The following is a 5,363-nucleotide window of genomic DNA, read 5'->3' on the forward strand; positions in this document are numbered from 1 at the left end:
CCTTTATGGTTTTGCTACATCAAGGGTGAAGTATATGGTGAAGATTTTTGACACCGATATTCTTAATTTTTAAAAGTCAGAATTTAGCTGTAAATATTCAGTGTTTTTAAGTGCTTGATCACTTGCCCTTGGTGAAGAAAGACCCAGCAAATGAGGGCCTGGAACTCTGGCAAAGTATCTAAATGTGGGACTTCTTTGCACTCATGCTGCCGAGCAATCCAGAAGCCTTATGCGACACCGTTGTTTGGTGACCAGGAAACGGTGACCCTTCGCTACTTAAGGAGTCAGGTGGTGGATGAACACAGGGAGGCAGTGGGTATGAATATATACACTTTCAGGAAATGCAGCTGTGGACTTCAGAGCTTTTGACAAGGGCACAGAACTGAGGTAGTATCTTATAAATCAGGTTGGACGTTGATTGATGATTGATTTTGAACTTGAAGCACAGAAGACGCCTGCTGGTGGTGTTTTGTTTAGATGGTGTCAGTTCATCTGAGCCGCCGTAACAAACTTCAGAACACTGGGTGGTTTGCAAAGAGCAGAAGTTCTGGAGGCTGGGAAGACAGCAGCCTGGTCCAGTCCTGGTGAGGGACCTCTTCCTGGTTCATACCTGGTTCGTACCTGGCACCTCCTCACGTGGTGGGAGGGACACACAATCTCTGCGCGGTCTCTTTTATAAAAACATTAATCCCATCAACCCTTGTGATCTAATCACACCCCAAAGCCCCCCACCTCCTAAGTCACCACATCGGCGTTAGGATTTCAACGTGAATTTTGAGAGGGGGGGGACATGAACATTCAGGCCAGAGCAGGTGGCGCCATAGCCCCGTGTTGTGGGACCTCGGCACTTTGTGGATCGGCTGGGAGCCTTTGTAGTAAACTCAGGCTGTCCTTGGCTTAGCTGAGCCCCTTGTAGGAAGAGAAGGCCCTCGTTGTTGAGGGAAGCGGTGGGAAGGGCCACCGGTTGGAGTTTAGCTCCGCACAGGTTGCGCCAACAGATTGCGAACACGGTCAGCTGTTTGTGAGCAAGGTTTTTCACCCGGGTTTCCTGCCAGAAATGGAGGCTGCACATCTGCAGAGAGGGAGGGCCCCAAATACCTTTTTGTTTAAAAATGATGCTTTTTGGGCCTTTTTAGGGTATATGTGACTAGGCTCGGTCATTAGCGGCCGAAACAAAGGAAGATTGCGATTACTGTCACCTTTGGCTCGTAATTTTTGCCCTGGGTAAGGTCATCAAAGGGTCCCAGCGGGCATTCTCTCCCCGCGTCTATGCTTTTTTGGGTGGTGGGCTGGAAGGCAGCAGCCACGCAGGTCACATCTTGACTTTTTAACCAAGTGACAATGAGTGACACCCTTGTAGCTCATCTCAGTCTCGTGGCGTTCGGTGATTTGTGTCCAGTGTTGTCCCAAGAATCAAACCAACCATGGCTTCGCAGAGGGTGGGGACACATCGCAGACTCTTATGGGGGGTGGGGAGTGTGTTTGTGAAGTGTAGTTGTGGTACCTCGTTTCCTCAGTCAGATGGAAAAGAAGCAGGGCTGGCAGGGTGTGGCGTGTATGAGGCAGGTCCCCCAGCCTCAGGGCACCCCTGTCTTTGATGAAGCCTCTAGAACCTCATTCTGCTGTCTGCTGACCTCAAGATACAGTCCAAGGAGTTCAGCCTTACGCTCTCTTTTCAGGAACCCTGGCTTCTTTTTTCTGTTTGTTTTTTTTTTTTCAATTTATTTCATGTCGCTTTCCTCCTGACCACTTTTCTCTAGCTCAGAGATTGTCAAAAATTGGGTTTGTATGCTCTCTGGAGGCATTTTCAAAACCCGTATACCCCTTCGCACATTTTATGGAATCCTTTGCATTACAGATTTTAAATGATCGATAAATTTATTCCAGTGAGATCAATGGGTATTAATCGCTCCGGTATTCTGAAAACTACTTGAAATTAAACTAGAACATCATTCTTTTAATGCATCCAATGGAATCAAAATACCAGCTGCAATTTGATACTGATTCTTGTGGATGGAGAGCGTCGCCTGCCGTATCAGTAGACAAAGGATGCTGCGGCCGGCAAGCCATCAGCCACTGCAGCTGCCATGACTGGGCACCCTGAGGGGATTCAGGATGCAGAAAAACAGCATACTGGCCTTAGTAGCTAAGGTGCACGTCAAAGAAATGATTTCAGAGTCCACACTATTGCATCTTCCCATGGAGAGAAAAGTGCAAGATGTCTGGTTTTCTTTAATTAACAGCAATGTTTTGATGTTCAGACTACCTGGTCTTTGTTGCAGAAACTCCGATATATCCCTTACCTCTTTGGAGCAGTCCCTCCAAGCTATCTGAGAGGCTGTCTCCAGGGCTGAAGTCCTCAGTATGTCCGCCAAATAAAACATAATTCTCAAAAAAAATTAAAAATTAAAGAAAAAAAGAAATATGAGACCAAACCAAAAATAGAAGGGGAAAAACCCCATAATTCTCAACTTTCAGGTTGTGCATTTTTCTTCAGTTAACATTATCATTCCTTTAAAAATAGACAAACAAGCTCATCTCTAACAGTTGGAAAATTTATGTCATCTCCTTTTCTCTGACCTTCTGCTTCCATTCTTTTTACCCTGCAGAACTCTAATGAAACCCATGCTTAAGTCTGTTTTTTTTAATATCTATCTTTTTTTGTAACAGAAATACATATCTTGAGTTAATTTTAAAAGCATTTCCTCAGATAAGCCATTCAAAGATTAGAAATTGGAACCTGACTATAACTCAATAAAAAAAATTGACTAATGGATTTATCATTACACATTTGACTGAAACAATAACTACATTCCAAGCTGAATAGTCTTCAACAGACAAGTTTACTGGAAGCGAATTTCTGGGTGAGCTGGGTGAGGATTTCTTTTTTCCAGTTAGATCATGTATCACTGGTAGAAATGGAAGAAGTTTTGTACTGAACTTCTTTTGACTCATGTGCCCAAACCTCATAGTCAGCTGTGATCAGGTCATTTTTTCACTTTAGCTGGAAGCAAAGAGTTTAAGAGCAGCAGTCAAGTGTGTCCTGACGGAGACCACCTCCTTGACAGACCCTCAGTGAGCTTCTTCTGAGGGTCTCTTGACCAGGCCCCTGAGTTGCCCTTCTGGGTCGGTCTGCACAGAGCCAAGTTCAGCAAGAATCTTGCCGAGTAGCCCCCTACCCTTGGTATCCAACTGCTTTGACCTGCCTTCAGCAAGAATTCTGTTCAGTCAGTTTCGCAAAAATGTCCCCGCCCTCAGTACGTCCTCCCAGTGATTTTTCCACTCCCTGATCCCGTCGCTCTGCTCCGTGGCTGTAAACCCCCGTTTGTCCCCGTTGGGTTTGGAGTTGAGCTCTGTCACCCTCTCTGCAAGTGCAGAGCCGTGAGCGAACCCTTTCCTACCGTCTCAGCAAGCAGCAGAGTCAGTCCCCGCGGACAGGGTTGGTATCTGATGCCCGGGACAGTTTGCAGTTCGAGGACAGCGCATCCCAGTAAGAGCAGGAGTCGGGGGGGAGGTGTGCCTTGCTTTGTAAAGAGGAGAAGGGTGACCGGGAAAGGGGGACCACCTTGGTCACTTGACCAGCATCTTCACCAGAACCTGAGTTTCCTGGCAGGTCAGTTTTAGGAAAAGAGGGCCTATGGGAGTTACGGTCTAGAAATCGGGTTTTTAACAGCACGAAGGAGTGTCCATTAGTTAAGTCTCTGATCCTCCGAGGACCTCCCTGCCAGTCTGATCCTGGGGAGCTTTGAGCCATTACCTGCGGCTTGGGCTGCAGCGCAGAGCGACGGCGTGTGTCCCCGGGTGTCGGCCCCGGGCAGCTCTGCTTTCTGAGAGGCGCTTCTGATGAGATGGTGAGATGGGAGCCTTCGGTCCTTCCAGCCAGGGTCCCTGAAGGCACCACACTTCCTCTGCGCGTTTCCCTTCCCCCTGACTTTGGCATTTCAGCTCCCACTGTGGTTAAAGACCCTCAGATGATGTCTGGGAAGACAGTGCTGATGGTCCCCGCAGGTAAGAGTAGCAGGACCTGGCCAGTCTCCTCCCAGAAGCTCCTAGCTCAGGGGTCTTCCTCGCCTGCCTGTTAGGTCTTCTCGAGCAGAGACGGGGGGAGAGCAGAGCTTGGATATAGAGGTTAGCGCCAGGAAAGAGAGTGGGGGTCTGAGGAGGCAGATGAGCTGGAGGGAAGTTGCACGTATATTTGAGGTTTAGTGGAAAGAGGTTGAGGCAACACTGGTGGGATGTCCTGAACTTTTTGTTAACCATGAAGATGAGTGAGAAGGGTCTTACTTCAAGTAGTGGGGAAGGTCCAAAAGAGCAGCTGGGGGACCGGTCCCCAGGGAGCTGCATCCTAGCATCTCAGAGCATCCATGGTGGAGGTGAAGGTGAGCCTTTCTTTTTCTTTTTCTTTTTTTTTTTAATTGAGTTATAGTCAGTTTACAATGTTCTGTCCATTTGTGGTGCACAACACAATGCTTCAGTCATACGGGAACATACATATATTCATTTTCATATTCTTTTTTTACCGTGAGCTACTACAAGATATTGAATATATTTCCCTGTGCTCTACAGTATAATCTTGTTTATCTGTTTTATATTTACTAGTCAGTATCTGCAAATCTCAAGCTCCCAGTTTATACCTTCTCACCCCGCCCCCCCACCGGCAACCGCAAGTCTGTATTCTATGTCTGTGAGTCTGTTTCTGTTTTATATATAAGTTCATGTGTCTTTTTTTTTAAGAGTCCACATATGAGTCATCTCATATAGTATTTTTTGTTCTGTTTCTGGCTTACTTCACTTAGAATGACAGTCTCCAGGGCCATTCTTGTTGCTGCAAATGGCATTAGTTTATCCTTTTTCATGGCTGAGTAGTATTCCGTTGTATAAATATACCACAGCTTCTTTATCCAGTCATCTGTCGATGGACATTTAGGCTGTTTCCATGTCTTGGCTGTTGTAAATAATGCTGCTGTGAACATTGGGGTGCAGGTGTCTTTTAGAATTAGAGTTCCTTCTGGATATAAGCCCAGGAGTGGGATTCCTGGGTCATACAGTAAGTCTATTCCTAGTCTTTTGAGGAATCTGCACCCTGTTTTCCACACTGGCTGCCCCGGGGTTGAGCGTTTCTGATAGTCCTGTGGATACAGCCGGGAGTCCTTGGCTTGCCCCCCAGTGGCATGGGGACAGACGAATGGGAAGGTGGCACCAGAGCTGGGTTTAGTGCTGTGGGCCTGGCGGCGTGCCTGGAGTAGGAGTTCTAAGGGGTTAGTGTTCAGGTGGCTGACAACCACCTGAGGGTCACTGAGGGTCATTGCTGGAGTATGTGAGGCTAGAAGGGGGTTGATGGCTTGGGAAATGAGGACTGCATG

Source organism: Vicugna pacos, chromosome 36 (assembly GCF_048564905.1).
Source record: "Vicugna pacos chromosome 36, VicPac4, whole genome shotgun sequence".
Lineage (NCBI taxonomy): Eukaryota > Metazoa > Chordata > Mammalia > Artiodactyla > Camelidae > Vicugna > Vicugna pacos.